Source organism: Phoenix dactylifera, unplaced genomic scaffold (assembly GCF_009389715.1).
Source record: "Phoenix dactylifera cultivar Barhee BC4 unplaced genomic scaffold, palm_55x_up_171113_PBpolish2nd_filt_p 001124F, whole genome shotgun sequence".
In the NCBI taxonomy this organism is placed as follows: domain Eukaryota; kingdom Viridiplantae; phylum Streptophyta; class Magnoliopsida; order Arecales; family Arecaceae; genus Phoenix; species Phoenix dactylifera.
Window position 1 is genome coordinate 99,673 of NW_024068467.1, and position 16,688 is coordinate 116,360.

A 16,688-nucleotide genomic window follows, 5' to 3' on the forward strand; every position below is an offset into this window, starting at 1 on the left:
CAGGAGTGGGAGCAGGCACTGAACCTCGGAGCTCCCGAAGTAGATCATCTCGCAGATCTCGGACAATCTCCTGCCGCAACTCCCGGAGCTGCTCAGGAGCGATCCGGACCTCCATGGGTGGTGGAGCTGAGGAGGAGGGTCCGGCTGAGGTGGTAGGAGCAGAAGTGGAGGGAAAGTCAGGATAGTCAGAATCTGGCTCAGGACTAGGGGAATGTCTGGTGGTATGTGTGGAGGTGGAAGACTTCCTAACCCAGTCCCCTCTACCTTCCGAAACCCCATCCTGTGTAGGGTCCCCGGACGCATGCGATCAGTCCATCGCAATGCGCGAGAGGGTTCCCCCTCAGGAATGGAATCTCGTACTCCCTAAACAAAGAGTGAACATACCGTAGGGGGGTGAGCCTAGGTCTATCTAGTGGCTCACACAGATATCTATAAATAGTTTGGGAAGTTGATTGGGGTGTCCTGAGATATAGAACATAGAGCTAGGTCTCTCTCAGAACAAAATCAAGCTCCCGTCTTCGGGAAGAGGACCTAGACAATATACTCAGGAGGATCCGCACCTCAATGGAAGTGAGCTAGCGGATACCTCGTCTAAGGGGACTGGGGTGGATGCCCTAGAATGGCCGTAAGGGCCTCAGTCCTCGGGGTGTGTGGGAGCCACCCCTACTTGTGGAAGGTGGAGGATGTGGGCAATGAATCCTCCGAAATGAACAAGGGACACCGGCTACCGTGCCCTCGATACCCCCATCTCCCCGATGGACGGTACCGTAAAACTCTCTAACTAATCCAGGGTATGTGGGGAGATCTAAGTGAGGAAATACTCTAAGCCCTGGGCCGCAATCTCTCACCTATGTGAACCCTCCCGGGAGAGATAGTCGAAATCGACGTATCTCCCGGTGGAGACCGCCTTCCCGGCGCACGGCCTCGCGGGAACCGCCCTCGGCGGGGAACGAGCCGGAGGTTGTGGCCTCGCGGGATCGTGCCGAGCCTTGGAGCGCCTCTCGGGACCGGCCTCGGGTTGGGACCTCTTCCGGACAACGGTTTACGCGGCATATGACCTAGAATGGGAGGAAAACCTAATGGACGGTGAAAGGTCGACGGAAAAGCTTGGGACGACCGGGACGACTAGGAGTCGGCTCTAGGGCTTGTGAACAGTGGCGGCGGAGAATGAAGTGTTTTCGAAACGAAGTTAGGGTTAAAAAGTCGGATCCCGACTGCGAGTCGACTCCACTGAGTCGCGAGTCGACTCGACCTCGAGTCGACTCCAAATATGCGCGAGTCGACTCTCCTTATGCGCCTGTTGACCTCGAGTCGACTCCCGACTGTATGCGAGTCGACTCCCCCTCTGCTGCCATCGATCTCGAGTCGACTCCCGCAAATGCGCGAGTCGACTCCCCCTTACGAGCCGACTCTGAAACTTACTCGAGTCGTCTCGAACTTTGGCACGCACCTAAAAATCATGCTATGTTCGTGCCGAATGAGGGAAAATCACTAAATTATGATCTGATTTGATGATCATTGAAAAGAAACTCTATTTTAACCACAATCTAATCATCAAAATGAATCTAGTGGAAACTACCACTAGGATGGATCAATCACTCCTAATCCCCTCCTAAGCACACTAAATCTCTCTTCACTTAGGGTTTTGTAAAAATGTCAGCTAATTGATCATCAGTACAAACAAATTGTAGTGTCACATCACCATTCAGTACATGATCTCTTATGAAGTGATGTCTTATCTCAATATGTTTAGTTCTTGAATGCTGAATTGGATTTTTAGTTAGATTAATGGCACTTGTATTATCACAATTAATGGGTATTTTATCTTGTTTAATGCCATAATCTTCTAATTGTTGTTTGATCCACAAGATTTGAGCACAACAACTCCCGGCTGCAACATATTCAGCTTCAGCAGTAGATAATGCAACCGAGTTTTGTTTCTTGCTAAACCATGAGATTAAGTTTTCTCCTAGAAATTGACAAGACCCGCTGGTACTTTTTCTATCAAGTTTACATCCAGCAAAGTCTGAATCTGTGTATCCTATTAAGTTTAGGCTAGATTCTTTAGAATACCATAACCTATATTCTTAGTTCCTATTAGGTATTTAAAGATTCTCTTAACTGCAATTAGATGTGATTCCTTAGGATTAGCTGATATCTAGCACACATGCAAACACTAAACATGATATCAGGTCTACTTGCAGTAAGATACAATAAAGATCCTATCATACCTCTATATAGTTTCTGATCTACAGATTTACCTGATTCATCTTGGTCTAATTTGCATGATGAGCTCATGGGGGTGCTGATTGACTTGTTTCCCTCCATATCAAACTTCTTGAGCATCTCCTTGATATATTTGGCTTGATTGATGAAGATGCCTCCTTCAGACTGTTTGATTTGAAGCCCGAGGAAGTAGTTCAGCTCTCCCATCATGCTCATCTCAAATTCACTCTGCATCAAATCAGCAAATTCTTCGCAGAGGCGATTGTTAGTAGCACCGAAAATAATATCATCAACATAAATCTGTACTAATACATATCTTTGTTTTTCTTTTTCAGAAATAGTGTTGTATCTACATTACCCCTAGAGAACTCATGTTCTAATAGGAATTTGCTAAGCCTCTCATACCATGCTCTAGGTGCTTGTTTCAAACCATAAAGTGCTTTGTTCAATTTATAAACATGATTAGGGTATTGATGATTTTCAAAACCAGGAGGTTGTTCTACATATACCTCCTCATTAATATACCCATTTAAAAATGCACTTTTTACATCCATTTGAAATAGTTTGAAGTCCTTAGAGCATGCAATGCTAATAATAATCTAATAGCCTCAAGTCTAGCTACAGGAGCAAAGGTTTCATCAAAATCTATACCTTCTTCTTGATTATAACCCTTTGCTACTAGTCTAGCCTTATTCCTTATTACAATTCCATTTTCATCAAGTTTATTTTTATAAATCCATTTGGTACCTATAATTGGATATTCAGAAGGTCTTTCAACTAGATTCCATACTTTGTTTCTAGTAAATTGGTTTAATTCTTCTTGCATTGCATTTATCCAATTTACATCTTTTCAGCTTCTTCTATGTGTTTGGGCTCAAAATGAAACAAAGCTAGATGATTATTTAAGTTCCTAAGGGATGCTCTAGTCCTAATAGGTTGAGATGGATCATCTAGAATTAATTCCTTAGGATGCCCGTGAGCATACCTCCAAGCTTTAGTTAGCCCATGATCCACAAGCCTCTTGGCTTGATGATGCACTTCAATTAATTTTTGATTATCATCTTGTAATGTCATCTCATCTATCTTTTCTTCAAGAATTTCAGCATCATCATCAAAATTAACTCTCTTACTAGAAAGATGTCACTAGAATCATCAAATACAACATGTATAGATTCTTCTATAACTAGGGTTCTTTTATTAAAGACTCTATAGGCTTTACTAGTTGTAGAGTACCTAAGAATATGCCCTCATCAGATTTAGAGTCAAATTTTCCTAGATTATCTTTCCCATTATTATGAACAAAACACCTACATCCAAAACATGAAAAGTTTACCTTTGGTTTTCTGTTTTTCCAAAGTTCATAAGGTGTTTTCTTTATAATGGGTCTCAATAAAACTCTATTTAATATATGACAAGAAGTATTAATGGCTTCTCCCCAAAAGTACTTAGGGAGGTTACTTTCACATAACATAGTTCTAGCCATTTCTCTAGAGTTCTATTTTTCCTCTCCACAACTCCATTTTGTTGTGGTGTCCTAGGTGCAGAAAAATTATGGTTATCCCCTTTTTACTACAAAACTCATCAAATAAATGATTTTCAATTCGGTACCATGGTCACTTCTAATAGCTATTACTGAAGTATCTCTAGCATTGGTTACTTCTTTATGAAATTTCTTAAAACTGAAAAAGCTTGATCCTTATGTGCTAAGAACATGACCCAAGTGTATCTAGAATAATCATCTACAATAACTAGACCATATTTATTTCCACCTAGGCTTGTTTCTAGTTGGTCCGAATAGGTCCATGTGTAATAATTCTAGAGGTCTAGAGGTAGAGACACATTTATGATTTAAAGGAGTTCCTAGATTGTTTGCCAAATTGACATGCTTCACATATTTTTTCTTTTCAAATTTAATTTTGGCAAACCTATCACGAATCTCTTTTAACTAGTTTAGATATTGTGTCCATGCTTGCATGACCTAACTTACGGTGCCATAACCAACTAGCATCATTGTCCTTAGTTTCATTAACAACTAAGCATGGTTTGTTTGGCAAGATCCTCAAGGTCTACAACATACACATTCCACGTCTTATTCCTTTAAAAACTAAACTATTGTCATTTGGGTTTGTTATATGCATAGTGATGGTTTAAACATAACATCATACCTTTATCACATAATTGACTAATGCTTAATAAATTATGCTTAAGACCATCAACATATCTAACATTATCAATAAAAGTAGAAGGGGTAATTTGACTTTACCATACCAATGATGTGACCTTGGTTGTTGTCTCCAAAAGTCACAGCACCTCCCTTCTTAGCTTCAAGGGTGAAGAATTGATCCTTGTCACCCGTCATGTGTCTTGAGCAGCCACTATCCAAGTACCAGCAATTTTTGTTGACCTTGGCTGCAAGACACTCCTACACAAGCAGATCATATAATCTTAGGTACCCAAGTTTTCTTGGGTCCTTCATGGTTAGTCATGTTGGTTCCTTTTGGAACCCATACCCTTTTAATTTTTCTTTTAGTTTTTCCTTTCCTATAGTCACACATTTGCTTTATGTCCTACAGTTCCACAACAAAAGCAGGTTATTTTCTTAGTTTTGCTTTCTCCAGCTTTAACAAAGAAGTTACTAAGAAGTTTTTGTTATTTTTGGTTTATACCTAAACCCGCTCTATTAATACTGCTCGTTGACTATTTATCATATTTCAATTTTTCAGAACTATATGTAAATTTTCAACCAAAGGTTTGTATTTTCAAGTTCTTTAGTTAGAGTTTGTTTTTCGGTTTTTAGAATGTTTAAATCTTTTATGAGATTCTCGTTTAAGATTTGTTTATTGTTTTTAAGTTCTGAAATTTCTTAGTTAGTTTTTCATTATCTTTACTCAAGGTATTAGTCTTTTGAGTTAAGAGTTGATTGCTTGTCTTAAGTTCTAATTTTCTTTGATAAGTCCTTATCCTTAACTAATTTATCATATTAGGATATAAGTTGATTAGCTACTTTTAGTTCTTTTTTTAAGATTTATAGCCTTATATTCAATCATTAGTTCATTAAATGCATCATAAAGCATCAAAAGTAAAATCTAGATGCGTTCGGATGTTACCTCATTTTCATTGGCCATGAAGCAGAAATTGGCCTTTTCTTCTTGTTCCTCATCCGATGATGAGATGATGCGTCGGAGTCCGATAAGGTGGTGACAAGGGCTTTCTTCTTCTTGTACTTGCTCCCTTCTTTAGTAAGGGCACTCAGCTCTGATGTGCCCCGGCTTCTTGCACTCATAACACCAATCCCCTCATTTTCCCTTTCCTTACCTTTATCCTTGCGATAGGAATTTGAGGGGCCTCTCCTTTGATGATAGGACTTCTTGTGGTTGATGAATTTTCTGAACTTGCGCACAAGAAGAGCCTCATCATCATCTCCCTCATGATCTTCTTCTTCACTGCTGCTACTGCAAGACAAGTCTTTGTTAGATGATGTAGATTTAAGAGCTATTACCTTTTTCTTATGGGAGGACTCTTCTTCGCTGTGCTGCTTCATTGTTAGCTCGTGAGTCATTAGGGATCCAAGGAGCTCTTCAAGTGGAAGCTTGTTCAAGTCCTTAGCTTCTTGGATTGCCGTCACCTTGGCTTCCCATGACCTTGGTAGACAGCGAAGAATTTTCCTGACAAGATCACTGTTAGTATAGTTTTTGCCAAGGCTTTTTAGGCCATTGACAATGTCAGTAAACCTAGTGAACATGCTAGTGATTGTCATTAGAATCCATTTAAATAGTTCATACTTATGAACTAATATATTTATTTTGGATTCTTTGACTTGATTCGTGCCCTCATGGGTCACTTCAAGTCTGTCCCAAATCTCTTTTGCAGAATTGCAGTAGAGACTCTATTGAATTCATTCCTATCTAATGCACAGTAAAGCACATTCATTGCTTTAGAATTGAGTTGTGCCTTTCTCATGTCATGTTCATCCCAATCTTTTTCTAGTTTGGGTACCGTGACATCCTCTACATAAATGGATGGGATGTATGGCCCATTTACTACAATGGTCCACATCTCATAGTCTTGGGCTTGGATGAATATTCTCATCCTAGCCTTCCAATATGAGTAATCGGATCCATTAAAGAATGGGGGTCTTTGGGTGGACTGACCCTCAATGTGGGAAGATCCAAATGGGGTTGTCATTTCGATCTTTTACTCTTGGGTGGAAGAGTTTAGGCTCTGATACACTTGTTGCCCAGATAGACAACCAAGAGGGGGGGTGAATTGGGTTTTAAAATAATTTAGCTATTTAAAACGTTGTGGATGACTAATTAAAACTATTGTAAGTTGTTTAATTAATTGCTATGTGCTGTGAGTGATATGAGAGTAAGAGAAAGAGAGACAATCAACCACAAACAACAAGTTTTATAGTGGTTCGGAGCTAACCCTTGCTCCTACGTCCACTCCCCAAGTCTCACTTGGGAATTCACTATAACCCCCTTGGATTACAGCCGGTTGTTTCCAGCTCACAACCAAACTTGTTGTTTTACGAGCTCACAACGAACTCAGTCGGTTTTCTCTGGCTCACCGACTAGAACCGCCCCGATTGTTTCCCGGGATCACAATCGAACCTTACACACTTGGTTTTAAAACTCGGTTCACCAACCAACCTCTATACCCTTGATTCAATCCCCGATTGACCAAGCAAATACAGTTGTAAATAAAAGAGACAAACAGAAAACAAAGCTTCTCAAAAGCAGATGACAACAATATAAGCTGAAAAGAGTTTAGAAGCCCTCAACGCTTTGAGTTGGAGTTGAGTAGGGCTTCTTGAACTTCGAGTCTCCTCTGAATGTCTGGTCGACTTGAATGCAGGAGGAGGCTTCTTTAATTGCTGGGAAGAGGAAGTTGGATGGAGTTAATGCCGCTCTTCCCTCTTTTCGTTGAAGAACAGGTTGCAGAGATTGAATGCTTGATTACTTTGAGTGGAATAGTTGTTCTCTACTTTGCTACAGTCCTCTGTGGCTATTTAAACCAACCCCCACAGAAACTAGCCGTTAGAGACCTTTTTCTGCCCGTTCTGCACACTCTGCACAGCCTGACAATATGTCCGTTGGTGGGTTGGAGTCGACTCGCGCGATCAGGAGTCGACTCGGCTGTAGCGGGAGTCGACTCATGCTTTTCTGGAGTCGACTCGGCAACTGTTTCGGATTTGAATTAAAGTAGCCTCTTCGACTGGGAGTCGACTCATCTTGACCCGGAGTCGACTCGCCAACCTTCTGGAGCTGACTTGGCATTTCGGAGTCGGCTCATCCCATGAAGTCCACGGAGCCAATTTTTCAACTTGGCCAACTCGAGTCGACTCGACTGTCCTGGGAGTCGACTCGGCGCTCAGAGCCGAACTCTGCCGATCTTCTGTCTTTGGCTCGTCCAGTCTTTGGAGTCGACTCGAACTTCTCTGGAGTCGACTCGGCTCTCAGTTTCCGAAACTTGGCCTTCTGTCTTTTTGGTGTACGCTGCCTTGGAGTCGACTCGAGCTTTCTGGAGTCGACTCGGCTCTCAGACACAAGCAAATTGGTCTCTGTCTTCTTTGTGTCACGGTGTCTCGGAGTCGTCGGTATTGCGGGAGTCGACTCGAATCTCAGAGTCCGAAAAACGCTCTCTGACTTTTTCTTTGTGTTCCTCTGAGAGTCGACTCTCACTTTCTTTGGAGTCGACTTGCCAACCATCGGAGTCGACTCGCATTTCCACTGGAGTCGACTCGAATCTCAGACCCGAAAACTGCTCTCTGACTTTTCTGCCTGTGTCTCCTTGGAGTCGACTCATACTACCCTGGAGTCGACTCGGTGAACATCGGAGTCGACTCGCGCACTTCAGGAGTCGACTCGCTGACAGGTTTTGAGATGTGTTCTTCTGTTCGTCTGTCTGTTCTCAGTCGGAGTCGACTCGTACTGATCCGGAGTCGACTCGAGCTCGTGCCAGTGAACTTGATACGCTTGGAGTCGACTCGTGATACTCTGGAGTCGACTCGAGTCTCAGACTTTGGTTCAAGCTGACTTCTTAACTTATCCAAAATATTATGAACCAAGTCTAGAGACACTTAGACAAGATTTTCACTGAAAACACTTAATTGAATTCATTAGTAAACAAGAGATATACTCAAATGCTTTGAGCTCATCAAAATCAAATAGGGTTTTAATCAATCACTCCACATAGATGATTTCCTAACCCAAGTTCCCTCGACCTTACGAAACCCCATCCTGTGTAGGGTTCCCGCACGCATGCCGATCTGTCCATCGCAATGCGCGAGAGGGTTCCCCTCAGGAATAGGAATCTCGGCCTCCCTAAAGATAAGTGTGTATAGCATGCCATAGGGGAGGGTGAGCCTAGGTCTATTCTAGTGGCTCACATAGATATCTATAAATGAGTTTCGGAAAGTTGATTGGGGTGTCCTGGAGGATGTAGAACATAAGGGCTAGGTCCCTCTCAGAAACAAAATCGAAGCGGCCAGTCTTCGGGAAGAGGGTCTAGAGATGATAACTCAAGAGGAGCCGCATCTCAACTGACAGTGAGCTGGCGGACACCTCATCTAATGGGACTGGGGTGGATGTTCTAGAATGGCCGTAGGGCCTCAGTCCTATCTTCGGGGTGTGTGGGTGACACTCCTACTTGGGAAGGTGGAGGATTTGGGCTATGAAATCCTCGGAAAATAAATAATGGGACACCGGCTACGGTTCCCTCTATACCCCCATTGCCCCTATGGACAGTACCATAAAACTCCCTAATTAGACCAGGGTATGTGGGGAGATCTAAGGAACAAAAATACTCTAAACCCTGGGCCGCAATCTCTCTCCTATGGTAAAGCCCTCCCGGGAGAGATAGTCAAATCGACGTATCTCCCGGTGGAGACCGCCTTCCCGGCGCACGGCCGCGAGGGAACCTCCCTCGGCGGGGAACGAACCGGAGGTTGTGGCCTCGCGGGATTCGTTCCGAGCCTTGGAACGTCTCTCGGCACCGGTCGCGGGTTGGGACCTCTTCCGGACAACTGACTTACGAGGCATTTTGACCTAGGGAAAGGGAATGAACCTAAAGAACGGAGGAAGATCGACGGGAAGAACCCTAAGGGCGGCCGGAGACGACGTAGGAGACGGCTCTAGGGTTTTGTGACAGTGGCGGCGGTGAATAGAAGTGTTGAGTAAACGCTTGGATTAGGGTTAAAAAAGTCGGATCCCGACTGCGAGTCGACTCCTGTAAGTCTCGAGTCGACTCCAAAATATGCGCGAGTCGACTCTCCTTATGCGCCTATTGACCTCCGAGTCGACTCCCGACTGTATGCGAGTCGACTCCCCCTCTGCTGCCATCAATCTCGAGTCGACTTCCGTATATGTGCGAGTCGACTCCCCCTTACGAGCCGACTCTGAAACTTACTCGAGTCGTCTCGAACTCTGGCACGCACCTAAAAATCATGCTATGTTCGTGCCGAATGAGGGAAAATCACTAAGTTATGATCTGATTTGATGATCATTGAAATGAAAACTCTATATTAACCATAATCTAATCATCAAAATCAATGAACTAGAAGAGAATATCACTAGGATGGATCAATCACTCCTAATCCTCTTCTAAGTACACTAAATCTCTCTTCACTCAAGGGTTTTGTGAAGATATCAGCTAATTGATCATCAGTGCAAACAAATTGAAGTGTCACATCACCATTCAATACATGATATCTTATGAAGTGATGTCTTATCTCAATATGTTTAGTTCTTGAATGCTGAATTGGATTTTTAGTTAGATTAATGGCACTTGTATTATCACAATTAATGGGAATTTTATCCTGTTTTAATGCCATAATCTTCCAATTGTTGTTTGATCCACATAATTGAAGCACAACTCCCGGCTGCAACATATTCAGCTTTAGCAGTAGATAATGCAACCGAGTTTTATTTCTTGCTAAACCATGAGATTAAGTTTTCTCCTAGGAATTGACATGACCCGCTGGTGCTTTTTCTATCAAGTTTACATCCAGCAAAGTCTGAATCTGTGTATCCTATTAAGTTCAGACTAGATTCTTTAGAATACCATAGACCTATATTTTTTGTTCCAATTAGGTATTTAAAGATTCTCTTGACTGCAATTAGATGAGATTCCTTAGGATTAGACTGATATCTAGCACACATGCAAACACTAAACATGATATCAGGTCTACTTGCAGTAAGATACAATAAAGATCCTATCATACCTCTATATAACTTCTGATCTACAGATTTACCTGATTCATCTTGGTCTAATTTGCATGATGAGCTCATGGGGGTGCTGATTGACTTGTTTTCCTCCATATCAAACTTCTTAAGCATCTCCTTGATGTATTTGGCTTGATTGATGAAGATGCCTTCTTCAGATTGTTTGATTTGAAGCCCGAGGAAATAGTTCAGCTCTCCCATCATGCTCATCTCAAACTCACTCTGCATCAAGTCAGCAAATTCTTCGCAGAGACGATTGTTAGTAGCACCGAAAATAATATCATCAACGTAAATCTGCACTAATAACATATCTTTGTTTTCCTTCTTCAAAAATAGTGTTGTATCTACATTTCCCCTAGAGAATTCATGATCTAGTAGAAATTTGCTAAGTCTTTCATACCATGCTCTAGGTGCTTGTTTCAACCCATAAAGTGCTTTGTTCAATTTATATACATGATTAGGGTATTGATGATTTTCAAAACCAGGAGGTTGTTCTACATATACCTCCTCATTAATATACCCATTTAAAAATGCACTTTTTACATCCATTTGAAATAATTTGAAGTCCTTAGAGCATGCAAATGCTAGTAAAGTTTAATTGCCTCAAGTCTAGCTACAGGAGCAAAGGTTTCATCAAAATCTATACCTTCTTCTTGATTATAACCCTTTGCTACTAGTCTAGCCTTATTCCTTATTACAATTCCATTTTCATCAAAGTTTATTTTTATAAATCCATTTGGTTCCTATGATTGAATATTCAGAAAGTCTTTCAACTAGATTCCATACCTTGTTTCTAGTAAATTGGTTTAATTCTTCTTGCATTGCATTTATCCAATTTACATCTTTTTCAGCTTCTTCTATGTGTTTGGGCTCAAAATGTGAGACGAAAGCTAGATGATTGTTTAAGTTTCTAAGAGATGCTCTAGTCCTAACAGGTTGAGATGGATCATCTAGAATTAATTTCTTAGGATGCCCATGAGCAAACCTCCAAGCCTTAGTCAGCCCATGATCCATAATAGCCTCTTGGCTTGATGATGCACCTCCAATTAATTTTTGATTATCATCTTGTAATGTCATCTCATCTATCTTTTCTTCAAGAATTTCAGCATCATCATCAAGATTAACTCTCCTACTAGAAGAGGTATCACTAGAATCATCAAAAACAACATGTATGGATTCTTCTATAACTAAGGTTCTTTTATTAAAGACTCTATAGGCTTTACTAGTTGTAGAGTACCCCAAGAATATACCCTCATCAGATTTAGAGTCAAATTTTTCTAGATTATCTTTTCCATTATTATGAACAAAATACCTACATCCAAAGACATGAAAATAATTTACCTTTGGTTTTCTGTTTTTCCAAAGTTCATAAGGTGTTTTCTTTATAATGGGTCTCAATAAACTCTATTTAATATATGACAAGAAGTATTGATGGCTTCTCCCCAAAAGTACTTAGGGAGGTTACTTTCACACAACATAGTTCTAGCCATTTCCTCTAGTGTTCTATTTTTCCTCTCCACAACTCCATTTTGTTGTGGTGTCCTAGGTGCAGAAAAATTATGTGTTATCCCCTTTTTACTACAAAACTCATCAAATAAATGATTTTCAAATTCGGTACCATGGTCACTTCTAATAGCTATTACTGAAGTATCTCTAGCATTTGTTACTTCCTTATGAAATTTCTTAAAGACTGAAAATGCTTGATCTTTATGAGCTAAGAACATGACCCAAGTGTATCTAGAAAAATCATCTACAATAACTAGACCAAATTTATTTCCACCTAGACTTGTGGTTCTAGTTGGTCCAAATAGATCCATGTGTAGTAATTCTAGAGGTCTAGAGGTAGAGACACACTTTATGGATTTAAAGGAGTTCCTAGATTGTTTGCCATATTGACAAGCTTCACATATTTTATTCTTTTCAAACTTTAGTTTTGGCAAACCTATCACGGAATCTCTTTTAACTAGTTTAGATATTGTGTCCATGCTTGCATGACCTAACTTACGGTGCCATAACCAACTAGCATCATTATCCTTAGTTTCATTAACAACTAAACATGGGTTATGTTTGGCAAGATCCTCAAGGTCTACAACATACACATTCCCACGTCTTATTCCTTTAAACACTAAACTATTGTCATTTGAGTTTGTTATTATGCATAGTGATGGTTTGAACATAACTTCATAACCTCTATCACACAATTGACTAATGCTTAGTAGATTATGCTTAAGACCATCAACATATCGAACATTATCAATAAAAGTTGAAGAGGTAATTTGTACCTTACCTATACCAATGATGTGACCTTGGTTATTGTCTCCAAAAGTCACAGCACCTCCCTTCTTAGCTTCAAGGGTGAAGAATTGATCCTTGTCACCCGTCATGTGTCTTGAGCAGCCACTGTCCAAGTACCAACAATTTTTGTCGACTTTGGCTGCAAGACACTCCTACACAAGCAAATCATATAGTTTTAGGTACCCAAGTTTTCTTGGGTCCTTCATGGTTAGTAGTGTTGGTTCCTTTTGGAACCCAAACTCTTTTAATTTTTCTTTTAGTTTTCCCTTTCCTATAATCACATACATTTGCTTTATGTCCTAAAGTTCCACAACAAAAACAGGTTATTTTCTTAGTTTTACTTTTCCCTGCTTTAACAAAGAAGTTACTAAGAAGTTTTTGCTTATTTTTAGGTTTATACCCTAAACCCGCTCTATTGAATACAGCTCGTTGACTATTAAGTATCATATTCAATTTTTCAGAACTATATGTAAATTTTTCAACCAAAGGTTTGTATTTTTCAAGTTCTTTAGTTAGTGTTTGTTTTTCCGTTTTTAGAATGTTCAAGTCTTTTGTAAGATTCTCGTTTAAGATTTGTTTATTGTTTTTAAGTTCTGAAATTTCCTTAGTTAGTTTTTCATTATCTTTACTCAAGGTGTTAGTTTTTTTGAATTAAGAGTTGGTTGCTTGTCTTAAGTTCTAAATTTTCTTTGGTGATAAAGTCCTTATCCTTAACTAATTTATCGTATTTATGTAGGTAAGATTGATTAGCTAGCTTTAGCTCTTTATTCTTAAGATTTATAGCCTTATATTCAATCATTAATTCATTAAATGCATCATACAGTTCATCAAAGGTAAAATCTAGATGCGTTTCGGATGTTACCTCATTTTCATTGGCCATGAAGCAGAAATTGGCCTTTTCTTCTTGTTCCTCATCCGATGATGATGATGATGCGTCGGAGTCCGATAGGGTGGAGACAAGGGCTTTCTTCTTCTTGTACTTGCTCCCCTTCTTCAGTAAAGGACACTCAGCTCTGATGTGCCCCGGCTTCTTGCACTCATAACATCCAATCCCCTCATTTTCCCTTTCCTTACCTTTATCCTTGCGATAGGAATTTGAGGGGCCTCTCCTTTGATGCAAGGACTTCTTTGGTTGATGAATTTTCTGAACTTGCGCACGAGAAGAGCCTCATCATCATCTCCCTCATGATCTTCTTCTTCACTGCTGCTACTGCAAGACAAGTCTTTGTTAGATGATGTAGATTTGAGAGCTATTACCTTTTTCTTATGGGAAGACTCTTCTTCGCTGTGTTGCTTCATTGTTAGCTCGTGCGTCATTAGGGATCCAAGAAGCTCTTCAAGTGGAAGCTTGTTCAAGTCCTTGGCTTCTTGGATTGCCGTCACCTTGGCTTCCCATGACCTTGGTAGACAGCGAAGAATCTTCCTGACAAGCTCACTGTTAGTATAATTTTGCCAAGGCTTTTTAGGCCATTGACAATATCAGTAAACCTAGTGAACATGCAAGTGATTGTTTCATTAGAATCCATCTTAAATAACTCGTACTTATGAACTAATATATTTATTTTGGATTCTTTGACTTGATTCGTGCCCTCATGGGTCACTTCAAGTCTATCTCAAATCTCTTTTGCAGAATTGCAAGTAGAGACTCTATTGAATTCATTCCTATCTAGTGCACAGTAGAGCACATTCATTGCTTTGGCATTGAGTTGTGCCTTCCTAAAGTCATTGTCATCCCAATCCTTTTCAAGTTTGGGTACAGTGACACCTTCTACATATATGGATGGAATGTATGGTCCATTTAGTATAATGGTCCACATCTCATAGTCTTGGGCTTGGATAAATATTCTCATCCTAGCCTTCCAATATGAGTAGTCGGATCCATTAAAGAATGGGGGTCTTTGGGTGGACTGACCCTCAATGTGAGAAGATCCAAATGGGGTTGTCATTTTGATCTTTTACTCTTAGGGTAGAAGAGTTTAGGCTCTGATACCACTTGTTGCCCAGATAGACAACCCAAGAGGGGGGGTGAATTGGGTTTTAAAATAATTTTGCAATTAAAACATTTGTGGATGACTAATTAATACTTTTGCAAGATGATTAATTAGTTGCTATGTGCTGTGAGTGAAATGAGAGTAAGAGAGAGAGACACAAGCAATCACAAACACAATGTTTTTATAGTGGTTCGGAGCTAACCCTTGCTCCTACGTCCACTCCCCAAGTCTCACTTGGGAATTCACTATAACCCCTCGGATTACAGCCGGTTGTTTTCCAAGCTCACAACCTAACTTGTTGTTTTACGAGGTAACAACGAACTCGGTCGGTTTTTCCAGGCTCACCGACTAGAACCACCCCGATTTTTTTTCCGAGATCACAATCGAACCCTTACACGTTGGTTTTACCCTCGGCTCACCAACCAACCTCTACACCCTTGATTCAATCCCCCGATTGAATCAAGTGACAAGAAAACAGTTTATAAAGAATACAGAAATAGCTTCTTGAAAAGCAAATATAAACAATATAACTAAAGAGGAGTTAGAAGCCCTCAAACAGATTTTTGATTTGAGGAAGGAGGCTTCTCGAACTCTCCAATCTCCTCGTGAGTGGGAAGAAGATTTGCTGTCAGATGAGTAGCCTTGAATGCGAGGAAGACGTTGGGAGTATAGACTTCAATGCACTTCTTCCTTCTTTCTCTTGTATTTTCTCTAGAGAGGCTTTGGTAGGTGAAAATCACTTTCGCTTTGAATGGAGTCTCTAGTTCTTCTCTTGCTACAGTCCTCTGTGGCTATTTAAGCCATCCCCCACGGAAACTAGCCGTTAGACTCACTTTTCTAGCCGTTCTGCACACTCTGCACTTCCTAACAAAGTTTCTGTTGGGGTCGGAGTCGACTCGCGCGATCTGGAGTCGACTCGGCTGTAACAGGAGTCGACTCATGCTTTTCTGGAGTCGGCTCGGCAACTGTTCCGGATTTGAATTAAAGTGAGCTTCTCGACTGGGAGTCGACTCGACTTAACCCGGAGTCGACTCGCCAAAAACTGGAGCTGACTTGGCATTCTTGGAGTCGGCTCATCCCATGGAATCCATAGAGCTATTCTTCAACTTGGCCCACTCGAGTCGACTCGGAATTTCTGGGAGTCGACTCGGCGCTCAGAGCCCGAACTCCCGATCTTCTGTCTTTTGGCTCGTCTAGTCTTGGAGTTGACTCGAACTGTTTCGGAGTCGACTCGGCTCTCAGTTTCCGAAATACAGCCTTCTGTCTTTTTGGTGTAGCGCTGCCTTGGAGTCGACTCGAGCTGTCTTGGAGTCGACTCGGCTCTCAGAGACAACAATTTGGTCTTCTGTCTTTTTGGGGTCGCGCTGTCTCGGAGTCGACTCGCACATTGCGGGAGTCGACTCGGATCTCAGTGTCCGAAAACTGCTCTCTGACTTTTGCCTTGTATAACACTGAGAGTCGACTCTTGTTTTCTTTGGAGTCGACCTGCCAGCCATCGGAGTCGACTCGCGTTCCTCAGGAGTCGACTCGGCTCTCAGGGTCGAAACTTGCTCTCTGACTTTTCTGTCTGTAACTCCCTGGAGTCGACTCATACTACTCCGGAGTCGACTCGGTAAGCAGCGGAGTCGACTCGCGCACTTCAGGAGTCGACTCGCTGACAGGTTTTGAATTGTGTCTTTCTGTTCATCTGTCTGTTCTCAGTCGGAGTCGACTCGTAATGTTCCGGAGTCGACTCGAGCCCGTGCCAGTGCTTCTGATACGCTTGGAGTCGACTCGTAATATCCCGGAGTCGACTCGAGTCTCAGACTTTGGTTCAAACTGACTTCTTAACTTATCCAAAATATCTTGAACCAAATCTTGAAACACTTAGACAAGATTTTTACTGAAACACTCGATTGAATTCATTAGTAAACAAAAGATATACTCAAATGCTTTGAGCTCATCAAAATCA